At 41.3% G+C, this 24,272-nt stretch overlaps 1 long non-coding RNA gene across 1 annotated transcript; it reads left to right on the forward strand.

Moving 5' to 3' along the window:
• The first annotated feature begins 311 nt into the window (after nucleotides 1–311).
• On the forward strand, nucleotides 312–3,925 carry LOC146442422 (uncharacterized). Its single transcript, XR_014849598.1, has 4 exons — nucleotides 312–724; nucleotides 1,069–1,420; nucleotides 1,769–1,938; nucleotides 3,748–3,925. It is a non-coding gene; the product is annotated as an uncharacterized LOC146442422 (long non-coding RNA).
• Nucleotides 3,926–24,272: the final 20,347 nt, after the last annotated feature.

The following is a 24,272-nucleotide window of genomic DNA, read 5'->3' on the forward strand; positions in this document are numbered from 1 at the left end:
TTACAGCTGCAATGGGGTAGCCTGGATTAGCTTTAAGGTTGTTATTTTTAAATTCATTAACTACTTAATGTTATTTTAAAGAGGTCAAAAAAAAAAAAAAGGCAGCTATTGTGCAAACTGATCAGTTTGGCTACAGTTCACATCCAAGGAGAAGACACTGACTTGAGGCAGGGGGGCTGCTGGTTTGGCCTCCCTCACAGTGTCTCCCAGTGCAGGATAATGTTGTGCAGCCCACAGCCCTTTAGGAGGGGTGGAATCTCCAGGACAGCCTGCAGTCATATCATATCAGGAGACTTTCAGCCCTTATTCATCTCACCTTTTTCAGTCACGACCTCGCATCCCCTCCTTCATCTGCCCCTGGAGCATGAACATCCATCCTTCCAGGCAACAAAGAGCTTTTCTCTCCCCCTCTCCTGAGCTCCTTCTGTAAAACATACATGCTTCACGTGCTTCCTTCTCTGCAGATGTTTGTAACTGCAATGTAATCCTTCCCTCCTCTTCCCTGGGGAGACATGTTACTCCTATGTTAAGTGCAGAGGTTTAAGTTACAGGGATGTGTGGGTGGCCTTCAGAAATCGTGCCAGTAAGATGTATCTCAACCAGATTTTCAGTTCTGACAGAAAAAGAAGCAATACAGCTCCACTCAGCATGCATAAAACAATAGCTGACCTTCCTTCAAGACAGAAGGTACCTTCAGTAACCCCAGGGAAGAAGCTTCCTCTAGGTAAGATGGTTATCCCTAAAGATGACTCTTTGAGAAGAGCCCTGTCCTGGAAGCAGGTCTCCCAACTTCTCTGCACTTTCCAGGTTATCTAACCCCGTCAGCAGGTCTGTGAGCTGACAGTATCTCCCACAGCTTTTTCACAGACACACAACTGCTTTGCCAGGTCCTTACAAAGTACCAATCTACTGTGCTATGTAAGCAATGCATCATCTGTCAGAAAGGAATTAGTTGTGTATAGTCTTAATGTTAAGAACATAAATAAACTGTAGATTGAAAAAAAGGTCATGAGGAGGGAAATTAATTTTTACTGTGCCTCTAATGTACCATGTCTCCTCTTTGTCTAGGGAGTATCCCACAGATGATCACCTCTCAGCCAGCAGTGCATTTTAGTGCCATCTTTCAAGCTAAGAAAAACCTTGAAACATTCATTGGGGCTGTTTTATTATTTTCCCAATCATGTTTCCTTGACTTGACTTGTCCTGTCCCTTTGATCAATAGCAGACGTCACCCAGCATGAGACATGTTTTGGATTGATTTAGAGTGCTTGTTAGCACCAGCTTCTAAATCACTTTTCTGAGCTTCCTCTCTTTGATGTTGTTGGCAATGGATAAGGTCTTAGGCTGGGATATTCAAAGGACAGAACAGCTAAAGAGTCCAGAACACTTAAAACTCTCCAGCCTCTGTTGAAAATCACAGGTAAAGAGAGCAAGAAATTTACTTGCTTTCAATTATAAGATTTTCAAGCACTTTGAGGTGCACATAGCTGCTTTGTGGGGTTTTCAGAGGTACCTTTCAGAAGCTGTGTGCTTAGGCATATTTGGAAATCCTATTAGAAGCCATTCAGCATCTTTATATGTCTAAATTCCTTTCAAGCCTGACTCAGCACACTGTGATACTCTTGTGTGTGTGTGAGAGCAACAGCACAAAGAGCAGGCTCTCAGTGAATGACTGATGCTGTATGAATGTGTGGAATACAAGCCAAATCCCAAATGCAAGGGCTCATATGTTGCAGTCATATAACCCAGCCACTTGTTTCTTCAGCAGTTGTCATTGCAAAGCTGTCATTTCCTAGTTCAGGAGTGTTTATCACATCCTTATCCTTGATACACACTCCGGGAGGAGGAAGCATTCACAAAGCAAGTGGAAGTGTGATTCAGGAACTTCATCAAATTGAGCAATGAAAATACTCCCAGCAGTGGCCTCTGTCTGTTTGGGTATGTGGAATGGATAGCTGGAGTTCCTCACATAATTTAGGTTACATTACCATTTTTCAAGAAAAATCTACAGTCTGGATTCAGTTTGCATAAATAGGAGCTTCAAAACCAAAGTCTAAAACATCTCATTCCTTTCTTACCAGCTTCCAGCTGAAGGATATTTCTGATAATGAATTGCAATGGTGGAAAATATTGACTGATTCAATGGGAGCAAGAGTGAGAGACACACAGACACATAGACCATTTCCGAGGACATATATCCTGTTTCCTATGAACTTTCTTATTGAAATTATCCCACTATATACATTCTCTATTCAAGCATGAAGTGCTCATTACAAGTCTCTACATGAATAATGTACACTTAAAATGATTCCCTGTGCCATAAATATTGACCTTGGTTAATAATTGACAATGGGATTCTATGTCTGCTCCTCTGAACACTTCTGACTGAGGATCTGGACTCTTCCCATGCTGTTTCTTTCCTTTTACTCCAGTAATTTTCCAAGAGAATATAATACTGATAATATCAGTATAATGATGATACAAGTTTGGACTAGAGTATACAACAACTCCTCTACCCATTCCAGTTCTTGCTTAGTGTCTCCAGTGATTTAATTGGAAAACATGAAAAAAAATCACTTTCTAATGTTTTTAATCTGTGATTTTTCTGCTGGTGTTTGCTGCACTTCTTGTCCATTTTTGCTTTAACCTTTAGTTGACATTATTACAGCAAAACACATCTATCAGTCACTTTGTGAGGCTGGTTCATAAAAAGAATTTCAAAGAGCAGTATACGGACCAAATTTGCTGCTCAAACTGCAGTGGACCCAAGACATTCCTTGTATTTGAATATTTCCAGCTTCGTGCTTGATAAATCTGTACTGCCTGTACTAAGCATTCAGATTCTACTGATTCATGCAGGAAGGAAAGCTGAATGATTGTAAAATGGTGCCCTGGCAGAGTTCAGGTTTATACTGTCAGCTTCAGCCAAGGCACCAGAACTGTGCCTCTGCAGCCCCTCACTCTGCAGCTTTTAGGCTGGGCATGCAGGAAAAATTACTCTTACCTCATACACCAACATGCCTTACATATCTACCTAGAATGAGCTGTCCATAGAGCTTTGCCTGGGCTTCATACATTAGATGAAAATGGCAAGAAAATTTGCAGATAAAATGTGCTGAATATCCTGTCTGTGGTATTCAGGTACCAGAGAGAAGTGAGGAAAGGCTTTGATAGCAACACTATGACAATATTTCATCAGGGTGTTTTTCCTCCAAGTTCTGGCAGAATTTTCCTCTTTTGGACATTCTGCAAATATGTGTTACTAAAAATGCTGTGGCTGTTCCTATAGTTCCCAGCTTTTCCTCTGGTGACAGAGTTATAGCCACTCCATGTGGGAGCTGAGAAAACTGTGTCACCTTTTTCACTCAGCCTTTGCAATTCTTAGCCCAATGGCTCCTTGCTTTGAGAGAGAGTGATATGGAGGATGCTGTCCAACAAGCAATATCTATTTATGGAGACAGTGAATACACAATGAGTTAGGAGACGGTGACCAAAATGTGCAGCATTGTTTGTGGGTCCTTGAGGACCAATAAAAATAATAGAACTGCAACTGTAAATAGCTTATTACAAACATCCAATTTCTATGCTTGGAATTCAGGACTCTGTCCAGACCATAAAATTAATCCTCATTGCCTGCTGAACCTTGGAAGCCGAGTTCCTCTGCCAAAGGTCACTCGGTTCTCAGTGGTGGCATCAGTGCTGATTTGTTTCGCTCTGTGCATAAACATTTGCTCTGCTTGGTTACAGGCTGGAATTGCATGAAGAACATTGGAAAACAGGGTGAAGTGCCACAGCCCCAGCATAGCTAAGGATTTCACCTCAAGGAAAGGCACATGAAAAGGCCTAGGTACTAAAACTGACATATCATGTGATGAGTAATATAAGGAGAATGCCAAAAAGGTTTTGCCTTGGGCTAATACTTGAAATTATTGGTGGAGGAATGATGAGAATTCATAATCATAGCTAAGGTTAGATGTGGTAAAATATGCTTTAGGTTCAATGCTGGCTTTAATTTTTACTATGCTAAGAATGATAGTGTCTGTAATACATTTTCAAGTATTGAAGATTTTCAATTATTATGTATTAATCCAGAATATTTAGAAATGCCTAAAGGGGCCAAACTGAGCAGGGTTTTTTCTTGCATAGATTTGCACTGATATAACATGCACAGATAAAAACCTGCTGTAACTCAGTTTGCATCATCATTTTGATTTTATTTTCAAGTATGTTTCTTCCTCTGTAGAATGAATCATATAGCCTATAAACTGCTTTAATATCTCTGGTGGTGTTATCCTGACCCATAAAAGAAATGAACCAGTAACCCCCTCTTACCCCTCTCTTATAGGTCATCATGTAATTGCATAATCAAACTTTTAATTTAAAGTTGTACTGGAGGAAGTGTTTAACATAGTTTTGTGGACCTTTTCTAGGTCTTTAGCATACAACATAGTCCCTAAGGGAATAAAAGGGATGTAAATACACCCTCCTGAATTAAAGTCCTGTGTCACTTCCACTGCAATTTATTGATGAGACATTTTACTCCCCAGCATGCTCTTGTCTTAGGAAGCAAAACAAAACAATACAAAACAAAGACAAGCAAACAAACAAAACGAACACCACAAAGGAAAGAAAACACCAAAAAAACAAGTGCAGAAGCTCAGGGCTGAGCTACAAAGCTCTGCTGTTACAACAAGGATGATATTTCTTATCATACACCCCAATGCCCTCCCTTAAAGCAGAAAACCAGCCAAGGACTTGCTCAAATTTCAGTGTTGGCCATGAGGTCCTCAGAGATGAGACTGAAATTATGGATATGCCTCCTGGCCAGTGAGAGGGATGCTCTACCACAGGTCCACCTACCAAATGACACTTGTCTCCAGGCATCTGGAGATTTTGTCTCTGTCTGTGTCCAAATAGGATGGTATTGGTACAATTGTCACTTGTCAAAAGATAACAAAAAAAGGTAGAAATCCACACAGATCTGCTGTGAAGCCCAGGTGTCAGCAGCCTGCCTCAGGGCTGGTGACACCTGTAAAAGTTTGGCAGTGGCACAGAAGGTACATGGATGTTTTCATGTTCAGCTTGACCTATACCATCAACAATGCCAAACGGGAAATAGGTGAAAAACTCAAAGATGCTCTCATTAGTTAATTATATGAACTAATATAATTCTGCAGTTTTACACCAGAAATCAGCACTTGACAGACCCTTGGTAGATCAACTCCAGTTGTCCCCGTGTAAGGGACCAGGTGGAGCTCACACTGGTTGGTACAATCCCAACCACACTGTAAGTGTGCACATCTGCTCGTGTGAGCAGACAGATTTCTTCTGACACCTCTAGGCTCCAAGCCAGCAAAGAGGGCTGCCCGTTAAGGCCTCCTTTTATAACTGGAACCTAAAGCATCCATCTGAGCTGCAGTTGGGAAGTACTTATGGGCTGCTGCTGCAGTTGGGAAGTACTTATGGGCTGAAGTACTGTTGGGAAGCTGCTTATGGGAAGTATTTCCCACACTGCAGGGCTGTGAGCGAGAAGGCAGAGTTGGGCTCTGCCCCTGCTGAGCTGGGCATGGAGAGAAATCTCTTTCCCTCATGGTCACCCTTCTCCCTCCCTCTCTTTTGGTCCGTGAGTGGAGGAAAGCCTGTCTCATCCTGTTTGCATGTGCAGTGCCTGGCAAAATATGGTCTTGATCGCATCTGTGGTTTGCAGGCTTTATTAAAGGACATAGAAACAATGGGAGTTTTATTACCCTGAATGTATCATTTTTGTTTGAATGCTCCCTCAGCATGGTGTTCTGACTCCCGGCTTGCTGAAAGAAGCTCACATAGTAATTAAAAGATTGCTAATATTGCTAATGCTGTTCAGAGCATAATTCCACATCAAAACTCTGCTTGGCTTTTGGGGCTTTTTAAACATCCAAGTTTTATCCCACTTCAATTCAGCTTCTGAGCCTCCTCTCCACAGTGGATCAAACCAAGGGTCTAAATCCAACCATACTCTGAATGAAGCTCCAGATTGTCTAGCTTCAAGTCATCTTCCTATGCATGAAATTGCATGCTGTACTGCTTTGTAGAACCTTTGTAGTCCTTGGTCAAGTGCTTTTGTGCTCTATCATGTAGAAATGAAATAAAATCAACTTTTCCAGTTGGTTTATAATCTGTGTTTATTACAGCCTCAAAAATTCATACCCTGGAGATAAAACTGCTAAGTCTCACTTCCCTATAGAAGTTTATCCCAAGCAGAGCTGAGAAAGATGTTCACACTATGACCCAAAATATGTTTGTCACCAGAGAATTCCATCACATTCTACAGACGAGGCTACCACTTGGCTTTTTCCCTCTTTCAGAGGCAGGAAATACAGTCTGCAGCTTTCCAAATCAAGATAAAATCACTCTGCCCACCTCTCACAGACTAAAAAAGAAATCTGCTAATTACCACAGTGAGAATTTGATTTTCATAAAAGCTCAGTTCCTATTTTGGCACAGAGCTAATTGGCTAGAAGTCCTAAGAACTTTGTACACTGATTGCTGGTCTCTTTCAAAATCTGTCACAGTGGGAGCTGGTAGTTTGTGAACACTTGTGAAAATCTCCCCTCATATCAGCAAAATTAACAAAAGGTTTTGCATCTGGTGCTTAGCCCTGGTGATGCTCTGAATATGGCCATTTATTGTCAAAATCAGATGTTTCTCAGTGGAAAACTGCAGTTGAACTCCCTGGTTTGATTCAGGGGTAGAAGAGTCTTTGGAGGTTGTAGTGGGCTGATCCTGGGTGGATGCTAGACACTCACCAAAGCCTCTCTATCACTCCCCTCTGCAACTGCACAGGGGAGAGAAAATATAATGAAGAGTTCAGGGTTTAAGATAAGGACCATGAGAGATCACTCACCAAATACCATCACAGGCAAAACAGGCTCAAATTGGAGGTATTAATTGAATTTATTACTAACAAAATCAGACCAGGATAATGAGAAGCAAAATAAGACCTCAAAAACACCTTCCCCCCACCCCTTCCTCCTTCCCATCCCTACCTCCTCCCTCAGCAGTGCAGGGAGATAGGAATGGGGTTTAGAGTCAGTTCATCACAGGTTCCTGCTGGTGCTTAGGGAGAAGAGTCCTTCCCCTGTTCCAATGTGGGGTTTCTCCCATGAGAGACAGTCCTCCCCAAACTGCTGCAACGTGGGTCCCTCTTCCATGGGGTGCAGTCCTTCAGCAAGAGTCTGCTCCAGTGTGGGTCCCCTGTGGGGTCACAAATCCTACCGGGAAACTGCTCCAGCATGACTCCTCTCTCCATTTGTCTGCAGGTCCCTGCCAGGAGCCTGCTCCAGCATGGACCTCCCATGGGGTCACAGCCTCCTGTCAGGCATCCCCCTGCCCTGCTGTGGGTCTCCTCCATGGGCTGCAGGTGGGTCTCTGCATCCCCATGGACCTCCATAGGCTGCTGGGGTACAGCTGCCTCACCATGGATTGCAGAAGAATCTCAGCTCTGGTGCAGGAGCATCTCCTACCCCTCCTTCTGCACTGATCTTGGTGTCTGCAGGGCTGCTCCTCTCACACGTTCTCACCCCACTCTTCTCTGGCTGCAGTTATATCTGCACAATACCTTTTTTTTTCTTCTTAAGTGTGTTATCACAGAGGTGTTTCCATAATTTCTAACTGGCACAGCCCTAGCCAGCAGCCAGCCCATCCTGGAGCCAGCAGGGGTTGGCTTTGACAGACATGGAGGAAGCTTCTGGCAGCTTCTCACAAAAACCAACCCTGTAGCCCCCCACTACTACAAGCTGCCCACACAAACCCAATACTCCATTTCACATCACTGCTCTAACAGTAGGATACTGTCTGTTTCTCTCTTTCTCAACCCATTTTCTTTTTAACATGGGGAAAAATTTTCTTGGCACTCCATCTAGCCTTGATCAGCCAGGAAGTGTTCACTGTGTTGCACTTTCACTGCATTAATTCTGTCAACCTTGCATAAAAATAGACTTAAATTTGCTGGTAAACCTACCTAGGGCACACAGAAAGCAGCTCTACCAAGCTACAAGCATGTAATTTCTAATGAGTCTTTTGACAATGTATAGTGTGTGTCCTCTCCATCTCATAAACCAAAAATAAGAGCTGCCGTTTCCACAGGGAAATTGGCATTGCACTTGTGGGAGCAAGAGGTTGTTTCCAAAGAGTATTATGAAAAGCAGTTTATCTGAGCTACGGTCAATGTATCATCCTTCTCTCACTTTTTGAGCCATTTTTTTGAGAATGATGAATTGTAGTCATCACTGCATTCAATTAATTTTTCCTCAGCTGGTTCTTATAGTGTGTTTGTACCAAGTGTCCTCTAACAGCTGATAAATCATCTCTGAGTGGCTGCAGAGGCAGCAGCAGTGACATACACTGGACTGACGACAGGAATGTGCCACACCATGTCTCTCGCCCCCTTTTTCCAGAAAGAATTTTGTGACCTTTGGTGGCATTTGCAAGAAGCCATTTTATACTGATGTTACATGGCTCTATTGATCTCTGTGTAGGATTAATCTTAAACAAACAGGCTATATAATTTATGTAAACTCCATAGGTAATTAAATTCCTCCCAGCAAAGGTCAGGGCAGAATATTTAAGATTTTGTTTGAATAGAAATTACAGCTAGAAGTTAAGGGGGGAAAAAAAGAGGGAAAGAAAGACATTTGGAGCTTGTAATATCAATTATTACGGTGTAACTAAGAGGAATCAAGTTACTTCTCAAGGGCTAAGATCCAGCCTTCATCATCTGCATACACAATTTGGAAATGTTTGCTTAGAATGACTTATAAATAACTTTAAGAAATGTTCAAATAGTTCCAATGGACAGTGGATGAAAACATCACCTTTTTTCAAAGAGAACTGAGACTCCTTCTTAAATGAACAAAACATGTCTTTGTAACTGACTGTGACTGTTGTAGCCACTCTTCCTTCACCAAGATCTCAAGACCCATGGAGAGAGCATTATTTTTCTGTTTACCTTCCAATTTCAAATATCTTTGAACTTCAGTGTTGAAGCTTTTCTTTTACCAGAATAATATGTGTTCATTGGGCAAGTCCAGATTCTCAAATTGAATGCATAGCTTCTAAGAAAGGACATTGAACAAAATCTACTTCATGACAAAATTTCATGCTTTGAATATTGTCTTTTCGCTTGATATGTCCCAAACTATCAACATGTTGTGCCATGTTTGGGAAAGGCTTCCATAATTTCTACTACTTATCTGATGAAATAGTCTCTCTCTGGATTCAACAGAGGGCTGTCACAAGGCTGAGAGAGGACCTAGGCTGGGGACAGAGATGTTCAGTTGGTGAAAACCTGGGAGCAACCCAATCTGTGGAGAAGGTTTCAGCAAGTGTCACACTCACTTCCTCCTCCAGCTGAGAAGAGTCTGTACTCAAAGAGACAGCTGGGGTGTAAAATACTCTCTATTACAGAATAGCATAAGGGGTACAGGTAGGATTTTTCAGAGTAACTCTTTATTGTATTTTTTCCCCCCCACTGAATAGCCTACAAAGGCTGTTGTGAAATGGGTTAGTGGCTGATCATCACTGAGAAATGTCATCCTTTCTCATCTCAGTGCCACATCCCAGTAACTTGCAGAAATTATTGTGTAAAAGTGAAAACACTTGTCCCCATTCAGCAAGTGGTGACCACAAGGAATTCAGAAGCAAAGAGCACCTGCAGCTGCATCTTAAACTCTAGCTGCCCACTGCTCTGAGGCAGCTGCAGCATCTGTGGCTGCTGCAGGTCTTGCTGCAGTCCTACTCCCTTCCCAGTACCATCTGCCTCACCAGCTTTGCAGCAGCATCTTCCACCTTGCAGCTGGCTGCCTTTGCTCAGTCAGAGGCCCATCTGCCTCCACACTGTCTGTCTCTGTTACTGATATGATTGAAATCACATCTGCTCCTCTGCTGACTGCTGCTCTCATTATGGCTGTAATGTCACACACCCTTGTGCTTTCTGCTCCTACTGCTGTAATGTCACAGGCATCTCACTCAGATTTTGACACAGTTGCCTAAAACCTCTGCTTCTGTGCTTACTTGAGGACACAGGGGTAGCTGGGCTGATGTGAAATAAAGATTAATTTAAATCCATGTTTCTCTACCACTGGCTATCGCCACACTAAGGGGGAAGATGTAGGCACTCTACAATAAGCAGATATGAGAAGATTGATGCTGATCTTTCCTTTCTCCTGCAGTTGGTGCAGCAGCTATAGTGTTAGCTGGGATTTGGGAGAACTAGGTTCAGATTCTGCTTCACAACAAATTTGTTCTATTACTTAGGCATAGATCTGTTGTGGAGTTTTACACTTCATGTCACCCGTGCCAGTTTTCCAGTGGTTGGTTTTCACTATGAGAAAACCCCTAAATGTCTTTGTCTCAAAATTCTCCATGCAATGGATGAAGAAAGTTACCAGAACCTCAGGAATTTTCTCAAAAGTTGCAGCACTGAGAAAAGACTTCCCCATAGGAAATGGAAATGACATGGGCACCTCCTTTTCATGTAGGTGAAACCATCCCCTGGAGGGATGTACCTGTTTCTTTTCAAAATGAAAGAGGACTCAGTCCTTCTTTCCCAAACAACACCTGACATGCAGTAGCAAGTGCTCACATTCCCCTCTGGATACAATAGCAGCAATGCAAAAAAGTAACAGAAGGATGAAGATTTAGTGGGTTTTGGCTGTGAGGGAGCCCCCCTCCAGCAGAAGATTGCTTCAAAATCCATAAAGAAGTGGGTGGATGTGAGGAACTTTCTCTACCACAAATTTTGCATACAGTGCTCAAAAATTCAATGGATGAGAGGGGAAAGGGATGGACAACCCTTAGACAGTGAAGAAGAAATCTGAGCTGGGATGTTTATCATGTGCTATGGCTCCCACAGGTATTAATGGTGATATTTATGTAGAACAACAGCTTCAGGTTAAAAAAAAAGAGAGAGAGAGAAAAAATTAGCATTGCTGCTCTGCTCTGAAGGACTATTTTTACAGGACAAGGAAGAGCATTAGCTGGTGAGATCCTATTGCTGGTTATTCAGTGTGTTCACAGGTTTTCCCTGTAAATCTCTGCCATGCAGTAAAACTCCCCTGATTACCCACAGAATTAGAGAAACAAATTGAACTTTCTCAGTTTCTTGTAAGTAATCATACGTCCAGGCAAAAGCTCAGCTCCTCACACATGTCCCCCTCAGGCCTGTCTTCACTGACACATGCTGGCACACCCAGCATTCTTTATTGCAAGCTTCAACCCAAAAGCCATATAGCCATGCTGGCATGCTCTGCTACAGAAATTAGTCATCCTGATTGAGTCCTGAGAAGAGGCTGGGCTCCTCAACTCAAGCACAGCCCTTGCAAATATATTGATTTGTGTTCAGGCTCATGGGTTTATGGCTTCTAATGTGTCATTTAGCTTACAGAAATCTATACAGGTATGTCCTGGAATATTTATAAGACTTCTCTTACTCATTAGTAGAATACCTCAGCATATTATAGCATTTCTCCTTCTCCTTCTCCTTCTCCTTCTCCTTCTCCTTCTCCTTCTCCTTCTCCTTCTCCTTCTCCTTCTCCTTCTCCTTCTCCTCCTTCTCCCTCTCCCTCTCCCTCTCCCCCTCCCCCTCCCCCTCCCCCTCCCACTCCCCCTTACAGTTCTATTCCAATCTCCCTGTAGATGTGTTATTACAGTGCACTGCTCTGTCACACCGACTGCAGGGGATGCTGTGGGAAGTTTGGGAAGTTGCAGTCTGGCACTGATGAGTCAGGCAGCCCCTCACTTGCTGAGCTTGAGACACTTCCATATCCTCCTCAAAGGCAACAGGCTCTGCCTGGATGCTTACATTTCAGTCAGTGTGTAACGTTTGCAGAATCAGGAGTCCAATCTGCCATTGAAATGGTCTGCACAAGCAGCTGGTCTCATGCCTGTCTAGTCAAACTAGACCAAATCTCTGAACCTTTTGAGGTTCCCCCATCGCTAATAATTAATGTTTGACTTTGATAAAGCTGACATTTGGTTTATAAAGGCAGACTAATAAGCTCCAAGAAGGCTTAGAAATCCTATCGAGTAATGTGTTGCATTACAAATCTTAAAAATTACTGTAAAAATGAACATAATCTACTGCTGGGCACGTTAGTATATTAATGTGATTGGAAGTGTGACCTCTTTTTGCTAACTTTCCAAGTGACCCTGGTAAATCTGTGACATTTTTACTTATGTTAGAGATAACTATTTTTTACAAACCTGTAAAAATATAAGATACAGAGAATACAGATACAAAAAATACTGTGTTTTCAGGGCTTTTAAAATTTCTGTTATGAGCTTTTCTCTTACATGAATGTGTTTTGTATTTAATGAGTAGCCCAATGTTTACATGTTTTATGCAACTGGTTTTGTCTGGGCTTTTTTCTCTGGCTTTTCATTTTTGAGGCAGATGTTATCTTTATGGTTAAAGAGGTTTGGGCCTCCCTCTGAGATACTTAAAGGGACCCAAAGCCTACTAATTTTAATTTCAGTGGCTGCAGCTAGCAAGCAGTGGGAGTTACTGACCTTGAGATGACATGCATGGAAGGACAAAGTATGATGGGGACTTTGTCACATCTCTCTGTGTTTTTGTTGGACTCTAACTCTAATGTGCATCTATGTCCTTTAGATGTGTCATTTCCCTCCCCTGGCTTGTGGATGGACATCATCTGGAGGACAGGGATGATGCAGTAGAGGATAACAGACTCAGTCACTTATAAAAGAGGAAGAAAAAGGGGAAGAGGAAGGAAATAGGATGAAATATAAAGTAGGAAGCAATGTGTTTTCTGATGTCTTCATGTTCTCCTGACTCAGGGTGAAAAGTTTGCTTGCAATTCTGAATCTACTGGGGGCACAGAATTAAAGCCAGATACAATATTAGTGATAAACATTAGCCTTCACCATTTGCAAAAGCATTTTCCAGCTGTTGACATTTCCCCTTTAATGCAGTGTTGTTTCTTTCTGTCCCTTATCTACTCCTTGCCTTCTGTGAGCATGGGAGCCCATCTTTCTTTGAATTATGGATCTTCATCAGCATGTGGTGATCATTTTCCTCTTCACCAAATATCCTGGGTGTCTCAGTATGCCTTAGACTAAAGCAAATTTTCCCCATTCTCCATCTTCTGAAATGGCTGTTGAGTGCTGTAGGAGCAGCTTGTCCCAGCTCCTTTTGATCAGACAGCAATTAACATACCAAGAAACATAGCACACAGATCCCAGACAATATGTCTGAAATCTGAAAAAAATATGGACTAAGGGGTAGAGCAAGCAGAGGGCATAATGAAGAATGATAAATTTGCCATAGAATGGAGTTTTAAAGCTTCTTGTGAATATACACTGAATTCAGCAAATTATATTGGGTCAAAATAACTGGAGAGAATTTTTTAAATGTTGACAGTCTCAACACATACACACACACACAAACATTTTGGCAGAAAAAAAGTCTGTTCAGCCTGAACTGCATTTTTCCCAATGCACTTTTCCCCCAGATAAGCTACTGAAGAGAAGAAGATAAATTTCTTCTTGTAGGTCTGGGCTGCCAGAGCTGCAGGGAGCTGAAGGTGTGCATCTCCTTTTTAACATCTTGGATACTCCCCAAATGCACTGGGCTGACTTAGCGGCCATCAGTCTGAATTGGCTGTGTTGTCCCTGGCTCGAATGACCACCCAGCCTGAGCTCTGCAAGGGGGGGCTGCCTGGCTGCGGTTGGTTTCTTCCCCAAATAGCTCTAAAGTGTGACTTGGTGTGTGCTTAAAGCAAAATTATGCTACTGTTCGGTTCTCTGCTTGATTAAAATGTATCTTTCAGCATTTAAGGGTGGGCAGTGACTTCCTGGGATTAGAAAGGGAAGTGAATTGGCTGGAAAGCAGCGAGGAAAGAAGTTGTTTACGAGTAGTGTGAGGGCAGAGTAGCATGTGCTGCTGAAATCTGGGGCTTGGCTGCATTACTCAACTCCAGTTACAGATCTGCTAAATGTGTTCAGAGTCCCGTTTTCTTTCTTAATAGTACACACAAGGACGCTTTTACCAGAAGAGTGATTCATCTGCTGTGGTATTCCAGATAAATTTCAGGAGAGCAGGGCTCCCTTGGGCTGACAGTATATCATTTGCCTCAGGACAAATGCCCTCACAGCCTGTCAAGCTGCCTGAACGCCAGCTTCCGAAGAATTGGACTTTTTCAACATGTAAGATTTCACTCAGCATAACAATTTTTCTTCCCATAATAAACGTTTTGAACAGCTTTGGAAATCCTTGATTTCTCACGGCTGTAGCAGGAAAGGCATCACCATCCACAGCAAGTCGAAGTATTATAAACTCATAATCACTGCTTAACAGGTCTGTGTGAAACGTGAGTGAGCACACTCAGGTGCCACTTCACTAATTTATAGAAATGGAAAACTTGGCTGCTTTGAAAGCACAAAGGTTGCAGTGGCTGACAGCTTAATGAAAAGGAGTTGTTCTCATCTCTGTTTCTATTTCAAAAAGAAATAAGTTGATAAAACCAACCTATTGTAAGTCTTTTAACGAACAATTTTTTAAAGCAGTCAAAACATTGGCTTCCTGAAGAAGCCAATGGCTCTGATTTAAAAAGTTGTTTATTTTTTCCTTTAATAGATATGTGTGCATGCTTAGAATATGAAAAGAAAGTATTTACAACCTCCAAAGTCATTGGAGTGGACTGCAACATTCCCTTGCAAGTAGAGGCCAAGATTTCTGGGGTTTGGCCCAGGATTTGATACAGACTTGTTTTCTGCCAGTAGCAATTGATATAATTCTCTTTTCTCTGTCAGATGAGAAGGATAACATTCTCAGATGCACTGGAATCTAATCAATTTTTCTAAAACATCTAAAGATCCTTGGATGGGAAACAGTATCTGATTCAGATACTGAATCTATAATTTCTGAAATTTTGTGTCTGTACACCTTTCTAGCTCAATATATTTGCATCTTAGCAGAAATAAAATCAAGAACATCCTACCTGAAAAAAAACAAAAAGGAAAAGAAATTGAGTTTGAGCTTGAACTAGCTTTCCTCCTGTCCTAATTTGATCCTCACTAGTGCTGTGCCATACCTTCTGGCTTTTTTTTTTCCTCTGAATATTGAGATGATGCCCAGCTGATTTTAATGGTCATAGAATGAGAAACTGAAATATCACTTTTTTGATATAAATTAGTTTTCTTATGCTGAAGAAGCAGCTTATTTTGATGGCTGTGGTTTCTGTTGTATTTACATTCCTCCACTGATCTCATCAGGGTGCCAGATGAGCCATCCTTACAGGGCCTGAACCAGCTGGGTCCAATATTAATGAGGAAAGGGACGTGTTAATTGTAGCAAGTGGTTCAGAGACCAGTGCTTCAAAGCCAGTTCAGCCAGACCAGACTGAGACTCCCTGTGCACTGCTTTTCACATGATCTTTTATCATCTTTTGAACAAAAATTCTGTATAGAGACACAGAATTTTCACTGAAGAAGTTATTTTTGCCATTAGCCAGGAGCACTGTGACCTGCCATCTTCCTCTTAGGAGTGGAAGACTAAATGATTAACCAGGGTTATCCTGTCCACTGATGGTTTTATTTTATTTTACTGACTAGACTGGATCATGGGGGATTTTCAATTATTTGCTGTGAGCCAGTCTCCTCCAGCTTGGACTTGGTGTTTTTTAACTCTCTAAGGGAAATATCTCTCTGCTAAAAGTCCATTTTGCTGTACATTGCGGGGCTTGAACTGACATTCTGGTGGATATTGCAGTGAATTTCTTGGTCTCTTAGGTTTGCTGTTCGATACTTCTCATTTTGCTGCTTTTATTCTGAGGAGAATGTGATGCTCATATGAACTTTTAAACTTTTGCTCAGACAAAGTGTGGAAACTCATGGTTCTCAGATGTGCAAGGTATTTCTCCTCTCTTATGGACTCTGGTAGAGCACTCACTAACTGCTGGTTTTGAGGGAAATATCTTTGGCACTAGTAAAGCCCTAGGAAAGGATTTTGGCACAAAGTCATTTTGCTGTAAGCTAGAAGGTCATTCAAACAGTACGGGTTGTTGTCAGCAATGCTTGTTGTGGCCCACTGAAGTGAGATTTCTGAGAAGAAGGTCTCTGTCATCCTTGGACTCTCCTTTAGCAGTTCCAGCTATGAAGACAACAGGGTGCTCATTGCTGCCAGGCACTGTGGGAGTGTGAAAATGGGAATATCTTCTGAGCAATTCCCAGTCTTTGTTCAAGATTTAACCAAGGGTTTTCTTCACAGATGTTACTTCACAGAGAAGGAAGTAATGGATCAAATATTTCTTAGAGTAGGATGCAAGTGCACTTAAAATCCTTTTGAATATTTTTAAAAATTAATCAATAATTTGGTTAACTCTCTGGGGTTTATAAAAAATAAGACAGGAAAGGAAACCATAGTTTCAAAAGGTGCTTATTTTGTATGTGTTTGTTTTATTTAAGCATGCATGTAAAGTTTGGTTATCCTTTTTACAAATGAAAACATCATGTGAAGGATATTGTGATCTCAGAAGAGCTTGAAAGAGCATTAGAAGTTATTTGGACAGTTATATTTTCTGAGGTTTCCTAAAATGCACAGCTATGATTACCCTCAGAGCCCTTTCCCTTTTGTTTGCAGTAGTGCTCTCTATAGTCTTTCCACAGCCTAGGTTTACTGACTGTGTCAATTCACTGTCAGTTTTCTTTGAGTTTCCTGTATAATGCACACCAAACATTAGTTAAGAATAACAAAAATTCATTACTGATTTTATAGTTTTTGTTAGGAACTTATGGTTGTGAGATAATAATATCCTAGTTCACAACTGTCATTTCTACCTCTGTCATCACTTGCCCTCCGGAATTTATATCTGTGTTTTATAAGTCAGTGTTCAGGATCTTTATTTCTATATAGCCTTTTGCCCCTCCTAGACAGGATTATTTGTACACAAATATAGATTATTTCACATGACATACCCACTTCCACTCATCTTTGGACTGGAACACTGAGAACATTATCAATACTACATTTCACATGCAATCACCAGCTAGTTGAAACTGGCAGAGGAAAATGTTTGCTTCCATTATGTCATACCATTCTTGCTTCACTGGTTAACATGTCATTTATAGTTGTGGTAAAATTAGTTCAAAGCATGAAGAGCTTCTACAACCCATGTTCAGTTATTATCAAGTACTGATAAAGGAATGAAAATGGCCAAAAATTTCAGCTGAAAATCTGTCACAGGATGAGACCTCCATGTATAGGCCTCCTGGGATTTTCAAATTTGAGATTCCTGTTATAAGCAGGAGCTGGGACTTACCAAGGAATTTTTGGATGGAGCAACTGCATCAAAGATTCTGCAATCTTTGCAGCATGCATTTTCTTTCACATCTGTGTTGAAATTTCCATGAAAGACATTGTGATTAATGACTCCAAATCTGAAAGAGATCCTGAGTTGCACCAAACTCCAAGGTTTGGTGTAACCAGGTTCATGGACATGGTAACATGAGAAAGATGTAATTAAAATAAACAAAATATTTCCCAGCTGTCACAGCTTTTGGAATCAACTGCATTACACCTCACATAGCTGATTTGCATCCTCAAAAGATCATTTTCTGTCAAGTAACTGTGCTCCTATAGAAAGTGGCCATTTCAACCTTGTTCCTTCAGTTTGTCTGTTCTGTGATCAATATCACAGTCTAGACCTGGATGACTGCAGAATCTGATTGCAGCTTAATTTCCCACAAGAGTAGCTAGACCTGCTGAAACAGCTTGAATATGCAGCACTGAATTGTTACGGTTTAAGGGATATTATAGCAGACCTTACCCTAGAGCGTCTCTGCCCAGCCCAGTTCAGCACCTCAGTGCACCAAACCCTCTGTCCCAGGGCTGGACACTGCACTCTCACTGGCCAGGGAGCCATAAGGCTAGATCTGGTTTTGTCTGCTCTTTGCAACCGGTGATGGTAAGGAGGTGAGGAGGGTCAACACACGGGGGTCCATGGAGGATTTTATTCACATGGTGCACCAGAGGCCAAAGACGTCCTAGAGGTAGAGATACCTCATGGGTGAAGACCTCACATGCACAGACACATGTGCACAGACATCCACATGCACAGACACATGTGCACAGACATCCACATGCACAGACACATGTGGTGCATAGACAACAACATGGCACAGGGTCAAGAGTTTTCTAGAGAGACGGGGGGTGGGGACAGCACACTGGTCCAGTGACCTCTGGGCACACGGGGGGTGCATGAGCAGAGTTAGGGTACAGGAACCAATAGGGAAAACCAGAGGGAGTGTCCAGGACCATGTCGGTGGGGGAGGCAGGACAATAGGAGAAGGGTAAACACATTAAGGAAGGAGTGGGGAATCTGCAGTTTGTACCACAACACTGAATAAGCAGGCTGTGACAAATGTCCTCACGCCATATTGGGAAGCCCAATTAGCAGAGTATATCTTGCTGCATTATTTTTCTCCCCATTGCATTTTGGAAGGATTAAGCTGTGGGACAATCAGTGTTAAGTAAAGGAAAATAACATTGGCATCCATTACTGAATAAATAATACCAAAGAAACTGTAAAAATGCATGTGTTTTTTAAAATTAAGTTTATGTAAGTGTATATAAAGTTTGTCTTAAATACTTGAGCATAAACTGGCAGCATGTTAAACAGTTAGTGTCCACTAAGGACTTTTACCCAATTCTTTGATAGATTTAACTGCGGCAGTGGAAAAAATTACCTTCCCTATCAATCCTTGTCACAACCACTGTCAGATGACACTGTCCCCACAGTGTGGTTGGAGGTGCATCTGATCTATGAAGTTTGGAGCCTGCAGGCGAAGAGCACTGATGAGAACAGCAAGCTCATTATTAGGTTTGACTGTGTGCTCTGGCTCATGAAGAGGGGTAACTTCATTTCGGGTGGCATCTGCTTTCCCTAATGCCAGCAGTGCCGCTGTCTGCTTTGCCTGTGAATTGTCTTTCCTGGGAGGCTTCACTCTGAGGCTCATCTTAGGTCAAGCCTCAATCAACACCAGTTGACATTAAAATTCTGGGCTATAATTTGCAGTGCTTTAAAGATGCTTCATGGTTATGTCTGTCCTTGTAGCACAAGTGCTGACTGGTAGAGAATCAGAAAGGAAAACTTGGGACAAGTAATTGCATTCACTGTCAAAACTTAAGCCACTGATATATGTGAGTCAGTGTCTTCAGGTTCCCAGAGACTGCTCTTGGTCTGATTTGCCAGCTGAAGTGATCTTGCCCCTCCAGAGAGGTTTTGTTGGATGAAGGGAAGGTATTAGAAGTTTCTTTTCCCTGGACAGGCAGCCAGGAAGGGAAGACGAGGAGAGAAGTGTGCCAGGGGATATGCTCAAATGACTCACCTCCGTTAGGTAATGCCTTAGCTCCCATCAGCAGCAAATACAAGCCAAAGTAATCTCAGGATATATTTACTGAAAAGATTGGGCTGCACAGCCTATTCCACCATGGGCACTCTTGGCTGAACTAATTTCTAGGACTCAGCTTTCAGCTCTTGTGCCAGCTACTGCTGTTGAAGGTAACAAGGAACCTTCATATCACTTTACTTTTTATGCTGAGATCTAACTAATTCAGCTGTGGAGGTGTCAGTGAAAACAAGAGCAAATAAAGAAAATGGATGTGGGGAAGGAAGGGAAATATCGAAGACAAAGGGCTTAGGTACCTCCCAACTGGGGATCACTCATACAATGGGCCATTAAAATTTAGCTGAGTCGAGTATATTGTTTTTAATTTGTATTCCCATAACATACTCTGTTAAGGAGGGTGTATGCAGCAAATGCATATTAATGATGCTACACATTTGCATATTATAGATCCATAATACCAAGGGTGTAGTAAAAATCTTTATGAAAAGTGGTGACTATGCAGCAGTCAATTTTCTCTGTAATCTCAACCATTTTAATGCTTTTTCTTGCACAGACACACACACACACATACACAAAAACCCCCTAAAACTGATAGCTATACTACATTAAGGGACTAATGACCTGCAAAATTCCATTTATAAAAGAGGAAGAAATGTTAGATTTATATGGGGAATCATCAAATTATCTCTTCCTCTGGAAGAGTTCCAGTTCTTTGTTCCCTTGTTCTAAAATTTTTAAACCAATAACCTGACAAATGCATTGTTATTAAAAATACATATTTAATCCACTTCAGATTTAATGCCAGGAGAAGATTATCCTGAATTTAGTTTTCAGGGTAGTTTGTATGGCTGAGACACAAATTTCTGCAACTCAACTGTTTACTGGAAAAAGTAGCCCCCATCTGGGCTAGCTGTGGATTTAGTTAGTGGTCCTTAACCAAGGAAAGCTTAGTGGTCACTTCAGCTTGTCTGACCAGGCATATCTTTTACTGGATTACACTTTGAACAAAATATGACAAATTTGCCTCCCATCAGTGCAACCTACTGTTCATGAATGTTGCTGCTGATTCAAGAGAACTTAGAAATATGGTAAAAAAGGAGTATCCTGGCCAGTTATACTAAGATATGAGCAAAAGTGTTGGGCAACATGTCAGTCTTGGTGAGGGAAGGTTTCCTATGGAGGAGATGAAATTGTGGCCCAGATTCATAGAACCATAGAACAGCCTGGGTTGGAAGGGGTCTTGAAGATCATTTAGCTCCCAACTCTTGCCATGGGAGAGGACACCTTCCACTAGACCAGGTTTCTTAGAGCTTCACTAAAAATCTTTGAAGTTCTCTGTAAAGGCTAAAGGCAAGGGGCAGGCAAATATGTCCACTCCCGTTAGAGTGGGTATTTGTGCTCTGAGGAATCACTTATAGCTGTTTCTTGCTAGAACAGAATCATGGCAAAAATGGGGAAATGTGGACTCGAAGCTCATGGTTCAAGAGGTGGATTTTGGGAGGTCTGGCTGATTGCAAGAGGCTTCTTTCTCAGAGGGTCCCACAACGTTTCCCATCAGCCAGTTTTCATATGAACATGTGATGAGAATTAAATGATACCTAGGTCAATTTTGGGCCTGGACATGGAATGTTTAACTCACTCCATCCCATCACCTCTTTCATAAAGAAGGTGCCACCTCTGACAGACCAGAAGGAGTAGGATATATCTGGTTCCATGATGCCAGTTGATTGTTGTCTCACTGTAGCTCCCTGGTTGGTTCCTGCCCTCATTTCTTGCACAGTCCAGTAGGAACCCCACAAGTTATGCTGCCTCTGTGCTTTGCTGCACAGAGTCCAAGCTGTCTTCCACCGATGTTCACAGGTCTTGCCATTGACTACAGCGTGCGCTGGAGCATATCCTAGTTTATAAGAACTAAACGATCTTGACAAATCCAAAAAGGCTAAAGTAATGTCAAATCACCTTTGGAGCTGCTCAATGGCTTCATAGTCTCAGTGATACTTTAGGAATGACAAATCAGAGGTTTGAGAAAACAATTTTTCATTCTTTAGATACTATCTGACTTTAGGAGTAAGATTTATATTTTCAGCTTATGTACAAATCATCATCTCTTGCTTAATAAGGGATAACATAAGTGGAACACTATAGGCTCAAAGCAGGTAAGCATCTAAATTTTAAGGAAATATGTCTCCCCTACTTTGCATTTATTTTTTAATATCTACAGAAGGATTGCTGCCTTTCAGATTTAATTTTAACCTGAAAAACAAAGAAAACCCAAAATTGTATTGTCCTTGTTGAGGAAGGACATATCCCCTGCATCCTGTATGGCTGCAGCAGTTGTCCACGACTGTCCATTCCTTGGGATACCTGCAAGTATATTCAACATGCTATAGAGATATCAGAGCAGAATTGTGTCCGTGAATTATATACATCCATCTGCCCTGCATAAGGTTTATGTGAGGGTTAAAGTTTAAATGTCAGGGCAGTGACCATAAAGTCACCACAAAATATGTGGCCTTAAAGTTATGTGATGAGAGGACCGAAACAGCAAAATTTGCCTTGGTTTAAATTTTATTTTCACCCAAACAAATTCTTCCATTGCTGTAACTCAGCTGATTTTTGTGAGTGAAAGTAATTGGGACAGAATAGAACTAAATATTATGAGTGGTTAGAAAGGGAATGGGGAAAATGGGTATAGTCTTTCAGGGAAATCACAAGGATGCAATATGTATTAGTCTTTCTGACAGTCCGGTTAAAGCACATACTTATATCCTGACTTCTCTTTATTCAGTCCCATGGGGATTCTTCATGATCAAGAAGGAAAGGAAAAAGAAAAGAGTCAAGACCTCACTATTTTTTCCTTAGTCATTTGAAGGACCAGTTGCCCCATCCTTGTCCCTTTAGACCTAAAGGGAGTTTTACCAATGACGTTAACGGGAACAGGATCTGGCCTGGTAATTGGCTATTTTGGAATTGCTTCTGTCGCCCTCACTGCATTGTTGCTGAGAGTACAGAACATCCTTGCCTTCTGTTTTTCACTCCTTACTATTTCCTTGGAATACTTATGCAGAGAGTGACTGTAAGTGCTTAACCTTTGTCAATGGCAGACGTTCAACAGAATTTGGCTGCTTCCCTCTATTTCCTTGTGGACACTGATTTAAAAGTCCATCCAAAACATTTGTTCAGAAGGATATGACTAACATGAGAATCTGTCACTGTGTAAACACAGTGACCAAAAACTATTTGGCAGTGTTTGGGATCTGCTGGCTAATAATTGGGTATTTACATTTGATTTAACAGCACCAGTTGTGATGATCTAATGTCGCTTAGATTTTTTTGTGGCTAGCTCATCAGATTTTTTCCATTTTACAATGATTCAGCATAATCGCATGAGAGATAAAGAATATATAAAGAAAAGTACATATTTCAGTAAGTAATGTAAAATTTCAGTTAGGACCATTTTGGGAATGATGTGCTGAGCTCACACCAGAAGAGCAACGCCTGCATTTACTGGAAACATTGCAGAAAGAGTGAGTGAAATCATTGAAAACAAATTGCCGTTCCCTTCCTAAATAGGCTTGGGCTGGAAAATGGTCCTCTGGGTTGTAACCAGATTTAGCCCTAGCAGCCAGTTTCCTCCACAGAAACGGAGCAAATTCTCTTGGGAAACCAATCTGAAAAAATGTGGATGAGAATTTTTAAGAAGAGGAGTGAAACATGAATATAGCACAGTCAGAAATATATCAAAAGCTGTCAACAATTTTCCGTTGTTTGGGCAGTTTCAGAAGAGCACATTTATCTATTAACACTTTTATCCCTGCAGCAGTGATAAACTATGCAAAAGTTTGTGATCCAACTGTGTCAAAAGTTACGTGAACAACACCTATATCAGTGCCTAAGTGAAAGACACATTATTCACTATCATGAAAACTATAAAGACTGTGAAGGCTTAATGATACAGATCCAAGTACATATTGATAAGCTTGAAGGGCATATGATTTGTATTAACTTGTGTACCTTCTATGACATTGTTTTCAGAGTGTTGTAAAAGAGTAGGAAAATATTGTGCAATAGTTGGTATGAGCAAATTTGCTTTTCATTCTCCTACTACTAAAGAGGTTATGAACATGTTTGAGGACAAGACCTTTTCCTGCCCACTTGAGAAGTACCCAGCTTTTTTGTTTGGAAAAAGAAGAAAAATTCTCATTTCCCCACACACATATACCTCAGATCACCCCAACAGATCCAACGAGATATGGAAAGTCAAATAATGTGGTCTGAGAACCACAGGAATGACAGACTTTTCCATGAACTTTCCAAATCTAATAATGGCAAAGGCAATTCTCTGCTCAGAACTGTAACCATGGGTAGTCCTACTGGTGCTCAGTACCTTCAGTTTTTCATATTTTTTATCCTTTATTTTGTACTTTGCTAGCTGATGAAAAAAATTCTGTGAAATATACTTTCAGCTTAGACAGGTTAGATCTCACGCTGGTACTTTCACACCTGTGCAGTACATTTCTTCTTCTAAATCTTTCATTTCATACTGACAAGCACTTTAGCTAGAAAGCAGTGAGATGCTATGATAAAATCATGGAAATTAGGAGTCATCAAATCCATCCCTGTGCCTTAGGGGAGGAGAAAGCAAAGAGATGACAGGAGATGAGAAGAAAGCAATGCTGTGCTATACACATGTTGATCTCCACCAGCCAAGTAACTGGAGCTGGGAGCAGTATATATATTTTGTTTGTTGGCTTTGTTTTGGGGGATTTTTGACAATTCACTCCAGAAAATTAAAATCTGCTGTAGGATTTTTCAAAATGATTTTGTAAAAATATTTTTCACCTGCCTATAATCCTTGACTCCTGCAC

The sequence above is a fragment of the Lichenostomus cassidix genome, chromosome 2, assembly GCF_008360975.1.
Source record: "Lichenostomus cassidix isolate B80296 chromosome 2, HeHo_3.0, whole genome shotgun sequence".
Classification (NCBI taxonomy): Eukaryota; Metazoa; Chordata; class Aves; order Passeriformes; family Meliphagidae; genus Lichenostomus; species Lichenostomus cassidix.